The sequence below is a fragment of the Liolophura sinensis genome, chromosome 12 (genome assembly GCF_032854445.1).
Source record: "Liolophura sinensis isolate JHLJ2023 chromosome 12, CUHK_Ljap_v2, whole genome shotgun sequence".
NCBI lineage: Eukaryota > Metazoa > Mollusca > Polyplacophora > Chitonida > Chitonidae > Liolophura > Liolophura sinensis.
In genome coordinates this window covers 12,575,491-12,587,349 of record NC_088306.1, presented here as the reverse complement: position 1 = coordinate 12,587,349, position 11,859 = coordinate 12,575,491, and the positions used below count along the sequence as shown (strand labels likewise).

Below are 11,859 nucleotides of genomic sequence, written 5' to 3'. Positions count from 1 at the left end.
CATTAACTTTAGTGTGACACGAACTAAGATAGACGTAGCTGCAAAACGCAGGCCAAACTCTTAAATCGAGCAACACTTTCGTAACTCTTTCGTGTTGTTCGATTCAAAAGTTACATTCCGCAACTAAGATAGACGGATCTTAATCCTAGGTGGATCCATTTGCACATTTTGTTCATCTTAGTCAGTACAGACCTCCATGGCTCATTTGGTTGGCGCGCTAGGGCAGCGTAATGACCCAAGAGCCTCTCACCAATGCGGTCGCTGAGAGTTCAAGACCTGGCTTCCTCTCCAGCTGTACGTGGGAAGGTCAGTTAGCAACCTGCAGATGGTCGTGGGTTTCCCCCGGGTTCTGCCCGGTTTCCTCCCACCATAATGCAGGCCGTCGTCGTAAAAGTGAAATATTCTTGAGTACGGCGTAAAACACCAATCAAATAAATAAATAAATCTCAGTCAATGCATGTATGGTGGTTAAATAACTGGATGACTGGTATCTCACCCAGTCTGAACGTCTTTTCTCACTCAGTGTTTGACCATAAAAGAGCGTTGTTGAAAAGAGTTTTAATGTGTGTTTGAATACAATGTGTCCGTCTATAATTGTCTCCCTTTGTTCAATCTTCGTGGTATGTGGGTAAGTAAATACAAAATCGCTAGGGAACGTGTTTAAGAATGGCGGCAAACAGCTACAACTATGGCTCACTTGTTTTAAAATGTGCGAATTTAGCATGATTACAGCCTGTCGTTGTCTCAACAGATCAGGCAAGGTAGTGTAATATACGACTTTGAATTAAATTTAGAATGCACCATGTGATGTCATCATCGTGTAACATAATGTTTGACCTGAGTGTGACATTTAGTGATTAACGCCTACCCTGGCAAGGCACAACTTACCCAGTTTGTCCGAGAAGACGGCCAGACTTCCCTGTTGTGCTAATGTACTCTGAGCGGAACCTTCTGCGGCAACGCAGCGTTTGATATACCGCGGGACAGACAGTTGCGGAATGTAACTCTCTATCGAGCAACACGAAAATAAAGAGTTACATTTCGCAACTACACAACAAAGGGAATACGCGACCCGAGCTAGGGCCCCATCATGTGCGCAACAAAGATGTAGTAAGGTCATATTTGTGAATTGAGGTGGGCATTTTAATCACATTGATACTGGTGGACTATTGCATCGCAAGATATAGCCTATTATTCAACTATCATGTTCATTTTCTGTTTTATTCACTGTTTTCTGGTCTGCATGCATAGTACTATCATGTTTTCAAGTTACATGGTAGAATTAGTTTGGGGCATTTCCCTAATGAGAGAAACTGGATCAGTTGTTCTAAATTGTGATCAAAAATTGAGGAAATGGGCCATTTGAAATACATATTTGTAGATTGGCCATTTTTATAAAAATATCCAAAATTGGTTATGTGCAGCATAAGTAGTTCCTTAATAAGTTTTTTTTTTGTCAACACAATATTCATATACAACATTACATAAAAAGTACAGCCAGTTGACATACATGTACGTAGATGTGCATGCGTAGATCCCACTGATTGGGGGAATTATCTCACTAAGGAACATTACCTGCAGTGAAAAAAAAAGGCCTCTGCTAAGTGATTATTGCCTCCTGCTAATATTTGTATGCAGTACCTGCCTTACCAAGGTCAGCACTAAGGTGTACCATCGTGAGAGGGGAATAATAAACTTTGGTGCGTCCAAATGCTGCGTGGGTATAAAACAGAGCTTTCATGTGACAGGGATGTCTCTCTTGTTTAATCATAACAGTTATAATGCCATCTTAATATACACGTTTTCAGGCTGATTTTAAGGGTGCTTTGCAAAATTCCAGGGATGATATATTGGAGGGAGTATGTGTCGCACAGCTTGTATACCCATTCCAACAAGCAAGTAAGGCTGCTTGTGTAAAACTTGTTACTATAGGATCTTTTCAGGATACAATAAAAGAACAGGGTGGTGTATGATCAATGTTTATTGGAATCACCCTGTCTGTCAGTCTGCCTGTCTGTCAGTCTGCCTGTCTGTCAGTCTGCCTGTCTGTAGACACAACTTTGTCCATGCATTGTGCTTTTAAACTACTGCACAGATTTTGATGAAACTTAGCGTACATTTTGCATATCGAAATCACCCTAACTGTAGACACGATTTTGTCAGTCTTGGGAACTTGTGCATGCTGGAGTTTATTAGCAGTTAGGTAACTACTTTCATGAAAAGTATTGCACCAATTTCATTGAGTTTTGTGCATATCTTGTATATGATCTAAACATCAACATGCTTAAATAATAATGACAGTATGATCATTATATTTATTTTGCATTTACCCGTGTAAATGCTGAGTGATCAGAAGGTGGTATTTTGGACATCTGAATTCTAGTTTTTTTCATAATTATATGCACATGTTTGGTACCCATTTAGGACTGTAATGACTGTGTTATAGTGCTTTTCCATGTTTTCAGATTTTGTCCATGCACTCTTCCTGAAGCACTGAGCCTATTCCTTATTCAGGTAATTTTTATAATGACTCCCAATCAGGTGCTTAGTGCAATCATATAATAGACATATAATTTTCTCTATGTAAAGTGTTTTCCAGGTAAAGTATATGCCCATAACCAGCGCACCACATTATCATCAAGAGTATCAACCCAAACAGTTCTAAATGATAAGCGTAACCCTGATCATGTTTTAATCCATCTTTCAGATTTCATCAAGAAAGAGATTTACAAACGCTGTCATTGGTTTTTTAAGCACGTTAAATTTCAGCTGCCATTTTTTTATTTTACGTGTTACTGCCTTTCTTCTGCTGCGTTTCCAACATTCCTCTGTGATGACTGCATGAATCAAAGTGGTCTTACATATATTCTCTTATCCTGTCTTATATAGCCCATGAAAACAGCTTGGGAGCCTCTGCTGTGAGCGAGTGACGCATGATTGGGTGGTGAGTACCTTTCACCACACATGTCAAAAGCTGGTTGTCACGGGGGGCGCATGGGCGAGGCGTGGAGGACATCACTAATTCCATTAAAAAAAGACAACTAATGCAATCTGAGTTATTTAGAAATGGGATGGAAAGATTTATTTATTTATTTATTTGATTGGTGTTTTGTGCCGTACTCAAGAATATTCACTTATACGATGACAGCCATCATTATGGTGGGAGGAAACTGGGCAGAGCCCGGGGGAAACCCACGACCATTCGCAGGTTGCCGGAGTTGAAGCCAGCACGAGCTGGACTCACAGCAGGGTTGAACTCACAGCAGGGGTGGAAAGTAGCCATTTTTTTCCGACGTTCGTGGTAACTATAAATCAGTTTTCAATGTGAAATTTGTACAAGGATTTGCCATGTTGGAGCAACCAGCAACACAGTGCTGCATGACGTATCAGCTGACACACTCATGGGTTCAAAAGGCAAACGTGGTCCAGGTGACATAAGTGGAAACAGTTGCATTCTCAGGGTAAAGAGATAACTTGCACCTGATAACATGGCAGCCCTTTCATTTTTTGATGTCTGTGATTTTGCTTCCTTTGAACTGCAATATGTCGGTTACCCATGGTGTAGAACACAACTGATTCTGTGATGAAAGAGTTTCATGTATCGCTATTCATACTCTTCACATTCATTTTATTCTCTTTGGCAGTTAAATGGTAAAATGGCAGAAATGGATTTGTCATGAAAATTTCATGTGTTCATTTACATAAAAATATTTTCTATGTGATCAATAGAGTCTTCATTTACCTTCATTTTATTATTATTATTTTTTTTGTACTCAGAATTCGATCAAGTAAAAATCAGAATGTACATAATTTTATATTTGGGTTGAAGTACATTATTTTATAAAGGCCATTCCTTTCTCACTCAAGATTACGTCTTTTCTGCCAGGTTGTACAGAAATCTGTAGTGGTCATGTGACCAATGAGTTTAGAGGTCAACATGGATCACAATGGCTACCAATCAGGGCTAGTACTATTACCTTGATCCAGAGAGAAAATTAGCTGAAATTCATCGGCAGTAAAGAACATGTGGAGAGGCAGCTTCTAGCCCGGTCCCAAACAACTGGAATATTTCCCATGACTGTCAGGAGAAGGAGCGAAGGCAAACAGAGGACAGAGTCATGGTAATGTTGTATTTCCTATAACTGTCTACATCAGTGAGCACGTGTAAAATGTGTATGCTATGTCCAGGTCAGGAGCACATGTACAGTGTGTATCCTATGTCTACGTCCGGAACACATGTACAATGTGCATCCTAATTCTATGCCAGCAGTACATGTACAATGTGTATCCTATGTCTACGTCAGGAGCACATGTACCATGTGTATCCTATGTCCACATCAGGAGCACATGTACAATGTGTATCCTATGTCAGCATCAGGAGCACGTGTACAATGTGTATCCTATGTCCACGTCAGGAGCACATGTACAGTGTTACTTTGTTACTATCCTATGTTACTTTGAGGTTATCCCTTGAGATTATGTTTGTCATAAGGAAGTCATAACGTTTGCTAGTAATCAGCCATACGTTCTACATCTGTCCTTGGAGACAATGTTAAAAAGAATAATAAATCTGAAGTTCTTGTGTGAAGTTCTAAGTGTTTTATCTCTGATACAGCTTGTCTGAAGTTCTAAGTGTTCATCTCTGATACAGCTTACATTTAGTCAGTTATTTGTCATGAAAAATACAAATGAATAGTAACTTGAATAAAAAAAAATCTAAAACTTGATTCCCATGGATTCCTTTGAGATAAATTTCAGGGTATCTGTTTGGATTGTGGCAAAATTTGATGGAAAATGAGTTATAATAAGGATTCCACTATCAGGGCCTTTTTCCACGGAGTATTATTGGTTGTCGTTTAGAGTGGTTTTCATCATGAAAGGAAGTTACTTCTGGATGAAGAAGCGAAAAGACTGTATGGAACGGAACATGTGGCTATGGGTAGGATATTTTCAAATGTTTGTGTAAAGATATGTTCAATTCACTCATGTTGATTAAAGAAAAAATAGTCCTACATTTCCAAAACTAGTATTGTTAATGTTTGTAGTTTCGCTAATATATGATAAAAAACAAAATATTAAGTTGAAATTGAGTTCTTCTGTATTTCACATTAACATGTTCTTTTGTGAAACACAGTGTTTATAACCACTGAAACAACAATTTTTGTAAATGTACACAGGTGACATCAGTGTCTGTGTTACGTGTATCTACATGCAAAACTCTGTGGTTAAGATTTGTATTTGATTTCATTAACATTTGTTTCAGGAATGCTTGAGACTGTCTTATCTGAGAGAAAAAAGGAATTCATGCAAAACCAGCAAGATATCCTGCTGCAAATGAAGTAATTCCAGCAGTTATTAACTTCTATTGCCTTTCGTATTTGTAGTTTGTGGTAAAAGTGTTGTAGTTTTCAAAACAGACTACTCTAAAGCCAAAAATGTTCAGGTTTAACATGTTTCATAGAGAAAAGATGTGGTACAGATAACATTATAAACAGTTATGTTGCAGATATTTGCTGACTATGTGGAATTACATATCTGCAAACCTCAGATTCTGCCTGATTTCATTTCGTAAGACAGTGAATATATCGAGTGGGCATAAAAAATGGGTCGTACTTTGATGCTGCATTGCTCCATTATCCTTTGTTCAAACCCTTTCACTCTTAAGACATTCAAATGGCATGATTTTGTTAATATACTGACCAATTTTCAAGGTCATAGCTGGAGTAGTCTGTACACAGGGTTAAAATGAAAACGTAGCCTCAAAAATGCACGTTCCGGTGACCCACATTGCATCACCTGTCAGGTGTCATGAGTTGAGCGCGCGCTGCACCTGTGTGACTTGCCTCAATCCAGTGTCGTCTGGAAAAATTGTCTGGCTTTAGTGTCAGAGAAACCCTTCTGCCAGATAGGCACAAGTTTTGCTGAATCAAAATGGTTTTCTCTGCGGCGGACAAGGAATTGATCACCTCAAGTAAAACAAGGTAGAACATCATTTTGCAATGTCCGGAACATGCATTTTTGACTCTATTTTGATTTTGGTACGATGAACAGAAATCTTAAAGGATGAAATTGAAATTTGGTCTGTATACTTAGGACATAATGGCTTTCGAGTGTGTAAAATTTTAGAAGCTAACGTTAGAGGGTTTCAGAGATATTGAGAGTCAAAGTACGGCCCATTTTTTTATGCCCACCCGACATATATGTGGAGCGTACAAAGGATTTAATAATATTGATGGCAGAACTTAAACAATGTGTAAGCCAAGGAGAAACTGATGGTGCTGTTTTTTTTCGTGCAGAAACCTGAATGAAGAGAGGCTGAGACTTTGGCAAGCCAGAGAGAGGATTAAGGAGAATCGAGCCTTCAGTAATGGTTATTCCCCCTTACCTTCTCCAGGTTAGTCAGGAAGGACCATAATTATATGATTGTATTTATTATACCTCATAGAGTGATTCTTGGTTACCATTCATTAGTACACAGTTACATGATATTCCGCAAAACAATGTACAGTGATAACCAGGTTTAAGGAAAGCAAAGTCACTCTCACACAAGGTAATAAATATATTCCACATTTACTATGAAATAACCAATGATCTTGTGCAGATATCTAACAATCACATGCATTTGACTACTGCAATTAACCCCTTTGGTGCTCTTTGATGTCTACTTGTAAGTAAAGCTACATTACTGCATTTTTTTTTTAACCTAACTCTGCATAAGCCATGGTGCTAGGAGCTTGTAAATTGCTACTATTTATGCATTTACACTAGTAGTTAGAAAAAAAACTGACTGAGGTAATTTGACAAGAGGCTGTTCATATTTTACTGGTTACATGTGACCATTTGCTAGCTGTTACACTGTCATCACTACTCTGGTTTTACTCTCTATACTGTACTTGTTTAATGACATGTAGCTCTGCCATCGATGTAGAAATTCAGTGATTTTGAAGTACCCTCTGACAAGGCACACTGTATTTCCAGTATACTGTAATAAAACATACAGTGCATGCCGTGTGCTCTCGACAAGTGATATTTAACTCTTTTAGCACTATTTATGCACTGTCAGTATAATGTAGCCTATGATTGATATGGTCCCAATGGGCCCACCAACTCTTAATGCACTGTCAGTATAATGTAGCCTATGTTTGATATGGTCCAATGAGCCACCAACTCTTAATGCACTGTCAGTATAATGTAGCCTATGATTGATATGGTCAATGGGCCACCAACTCTTTATGCACTGTCAATATTATGTAGCTTATGTTTGATATGGTGCAGTGGCCATTAACTCTTTATGCACTGTCAATATAATGTAGCCTATGATTGATATAGTCCAATGAGCCACCAACTCTTTATGCACTGTCAATATAATGTAGCCTATGTTTGATATGGTCCAATGGGCCACCAACTCTTAATGCACTGTCAGTATAATGTAGCCTATGTTTGATATGGTCCAGTGGGCCACCAACTCTTAATGCACTGTCAGTATAATGTAGCCTATGTTTGATATGGTCCAATGGGCCACCAACTCTTAATGCACTGTCAGTAAAATGTAGCCTATGTTTGATATGGTCCAATGGGCCACCAACTCTTAATGCACTGTCAGTATAATGTAGCCTATGTTTGATATGGTCCAATGGGCCACCAACTCTTTATGCACTGTCAGTATAATGTAGCTTATGTTTGATATGGTCCAGTGGCCACTAACTCTTAATGCACTGTCAGTATAATGTAGCCTATGTTTGATATGGTCCAATGGGCCACCAACTCTTAATGCACTGTCAGTAAAATGTAGCCTATGTTTGATATGGTCCAATGGGCCACCAACTCTTAATGCACTGTCAGTATAATGTAGCCTATGTTTGATATGGTCCAATGGACCCTCACATGTTTAGGTGTAGTAATGCATTCAGTAACTAAACATGTGCGTGAAATATAACACAGGGTAATGAAACTTCGGTAATGGTTATTCCCCTTTGTCATATAGTATAATAATGGTTGTCTGACCACACATGTGCCCTAAGTATAATATAATACAACAGGCCCTGCGTTCATGAAGTGATCTTAAACTTCAGCAAAAATTTAAAATTGTTTCACAATTATTAGGTGAAAGTGTACTTGCTTGACAAGGGTCATTCTGTGTAAGTTATTGTAAAACAACTTTCAGCTATGATAATGGGAAGGGACATAGCAAGTTTTGTGATTGAAATTTTGACATTGTGAGACCGCTTCGTGAGCCAGGTCTTAAGTCATACATACACATACATGAAAGCATGTGTCACCCTCTCTATGATCGCTTTCCATCACTGCCACCACTGGGCAAGCTTACCTTTGCGGCCATTGGGACACACGTTTACTTGTTGTTTACACTTAGCCTAACCACTGGTTTCCTCACGTGGGACTGTTTAATCAGCATTTGTCGGTAAATAATTTTCAGGTGTTTGTTCTAGAATCATGTGCAGCATATTGTACAAAGAGAACCCATGCGTATGAAGTATTACATGTATTAACAAAGGTTAAGAGTTTTTGTATTTTCTTAAATCACTTTATGCCTCATTACCGTAAACCCAGATTTCTGTACAAATTTTGCTACTGGTGATAGTGATCTAATGCGAAATATAGAGAGCAGTGCATGCAGTGTGAGGAGTATGGCCATAAGCACATGGCCATAAACCCATGGCTATTCTTCATTACCCTTGCCAGTTTGGCATGGTTTGGCATTATTATTGTTGATCATGGAGGTGCAACTTTCCTGCATGCTTCTTCATGGATGTGTCACAACAGCCATTTGTGCAGTATTGTCATTTTGTTCTAGATCTGATTCGGTAAAATCTCATTGAAATAATAAAGTATGATACTTTTTAGCAAGCCTGAGTATACGACTTTCAGTTGAAATAGGTTTTAGCTAGGCGCTGTCTTATCCTTTAAGCCATGATCATTCATTTACTAAAACTTGAGGTATTAGGTATGACAACTGTGTGTGACCGTGTTCTGGGCCTGGCATATGTTTCACAGGTCACCTTGTGCAGACCACGGTCACCTTTTGCAGACCACGGTCACCCAGTACTTAACAAAACATCCTTATCTTTTCGATTGGATTGCCGTAAAAGATTGATTTGCAGCCAGCTGTTAACAACTTGTATTTTGAAAGTCCTGCATTACTTGTAAGTAATTGATTCAGTTTGTTGGATAAAAGCACAGCTAGAGAATAAAAGTTTGTTCACTTCAGTCATTGATTATTGTTGTGGCATCAGTTTACAGTCTGAATGGAGCTGAGCATGGATTTCGTGACGATGAGACGTTTTCCTTCCATGAGACAGGCTCCTCACCTCGTGAAATGGAGTCGTTCATTTCTGAACGGAAAAGGAAGTTACCTCTTGAAGCTCGTGCTTTTTTCTCCCGAAGGTGCAAGTTGTAATATACTGCTCATGTCTTATACTGTGCTCATGTGTTGCCATGCTGTGCTCATGTGTTGCCTTGCTGTGCTCATGTGTTTTCATACTGTGCAATGTGTTGTCATGCTGTGCTTATGTGTTGTCATGCTGTGCAATTGTGTTATCATGCTGTGCCCTGGTGTTGTCATGCTGTGCTCATGTGTTGTCATACTGTGCTCATGTGTTGTCATGCTGTGCCCTGGTGTTGTCATGCTGTGCTCATGTGTTGTCATACTGTGCTCATGTGTTGTCATACTGTGCTCATGTGTTGTCATACTGTGCTTATGTGTTGTCATGCTGTGCTTATGTGTTGTCATACTGTGCTTGTGTTGTCATGCTGTGCTTATGTGTTGTCATACTGTGCTCATGAGTTGTCGTGCTGTGCTCACGGGTTGTCATACTGTGCTCATGTGTTGACATGCTGTGTTGATATCTTGTCTTACTGTGTCCTTGGGTTGCCATGCTGTGTCCTTGGATTGTCATGCTGTGCTGATGCATGATCCCTCTGTGGCCTTGTGTTGTCCTGCTGTGTCAGTGTGTCAGCTGAGCCCATTTTTGGTCATGCTGTGCTCATGTGTTGTCATTCTGTGCTCATGTGTTGTAATGCTGTGCTCACGGGTTGTCATACTGTGCTCATGTGTTGTCATCCTGTGCTCATGTGTTGTAATGCTGTGCTCATATGTTGTCAGTCTGTGCTCATGTGTTGTTACTCCGTGCTTATGTGTTGTCACTCTGTGCTCATGTGTTGTCATGCTGTGTTGAGTTGACACAAACATCAGAGTACCGGTAGTACTACATGTAGCTCAGTAACCAAAGTACTTCTCATTCACACAGTTTTATTAACCATTATCACTGTTCAGTATTTTTCATAATTATACTGCTGACTGATATGAAAAATTAAAACCTTTCTCTTTCATTCAACAGATCTATTTTCAACAAAGAGTATAACCAAAAGCTAAAGCCTTATTCAGGTGAACTTGGCTGGGAGAGTTATGCCCCTTGGCAGATGGAGGACTACCCTGTGGTATAATTGTTTTCACATTAGTTAAAGCTTTTTACATCCATACCACTAAGGACTGTTGTGAGCTGGGTTGTATATTTCATTGTTTGCTGATATATATTCTTTTTTTTGAATATATAGTGGAAAAACATTAATTACAGACACGACTCTTTTTCCCCTTTAAAGCAAAAGTCAGCTTTTTGCATTTATTTCAGCTATTTTCACAATTTTTGCAGTAATAAAACACCGCTCAGGTTTTGCAAAGTAGTCTAGATGACTGGCAAAGATCTAGCTGTTGTGAAGTATAGTCTGTTTTGGCATTCAGAAATTGTTTGATTGGTTCACTACCTTGTTCAAACTCCTGACAGCGCATGTGCCACTCTCTACATTCCCTGTACATCACTGCTACCACTAGAAAATTTTGTATGGAAATCTTGTAATCACTTACGGTGATGATGCAGGAATCGATGTCAGAAATCACATACTTGATGCACATGCATTCTGTTCATCCAAAGTATGTCCTGCACGATTGTAATGGACGCCTTAAACAGTTTTATTGATGAAAGCTGATTATATATATACGTTTGCACGAGGACACCAGTGGTGAGGTTATTACCCTCTACATGAATGTTTGCGCTAGGACACCGGTGGTGAGGATATTAGCCTAGACAAGCCTACATGTACGTTTGCAAGAGGACACCATTGGTGAGGATATTAGCCTAGACAAGCCTACATGTACGTTTGTGTGAGGACACCAGTGGTCAGGATATTAAACTAGACAAGCCTACATGTACGTTTGTGTGAGGACACCAGTGGTGAGGATATAAGCCTAAACAAGCCTACATGTACGTTTGTGTGAGGACACCAGTGGTAAGGATATTAGTCTAAACAAGCCTATGTGCATTGCTCAGCTCCAAACATGAAACTTCCCAGTAGTGGCAGTGATATGAAGTGAGCGTAGAGAATGGCACAAATTCACTGTAAGGAGTATCGTCAAGCCTTCGGTGCAAAAACTAACCCATTTCATTAGTCCAGCTAAACACTGTTTTCACTCCAAAATTAAATGAATCACTATCCTAAATCCAATTATGGTGAATTTTATATGAAATCATGGATACCAAAACCATGCAATTAGCCATTAACATGATGTAATGATGGATATTAAAACTTTATAAATGGCAATTCACACTGGTTTTTGGGATATTGACAAGAAGGCAAAGGTGTTGACATTAACCATATGTGTATACAGGAATTCTCCTGGAGCGGGCCCATGCAGGTGGACTATGACATGTCATTAGGATGTTAAACTGTGCCATTCTAGGATAATCAAATGTGGATCAGCAGACAAAAGCGTGTACAAAATTGGTTTCTAATATCAGAATAACTTAAAATGCTTTTATCGGCATATGAATTAATAAATGGATATGA

General features: G+C 39.1%; 1 long non-coding RNA gene across 1 annotated transcript; it reads left to right on the top strand.

The window, feature by feature from the left end:
* The first annotated feature begins 673 nt into the window (after positions 1-673).
* On the top strand, positions 674-9,396 carry LOC135479671 (uncharacterized). The gene is made up of 7 exons (XR_010445879.1): positions 674-761; positions 2,466-2,514; positions 2,890-2,944; positions 3,887-4,121; positions 5,264-5,339; positions 6,297-6,394; positions 9,252-9,396. It is a non-coding gene; the product is annotated as an uncharacterized LOC135479671 (long non-coding RNA).
* Positions 9,397-11,859: the final 2,463 nt, after the last annotated feature.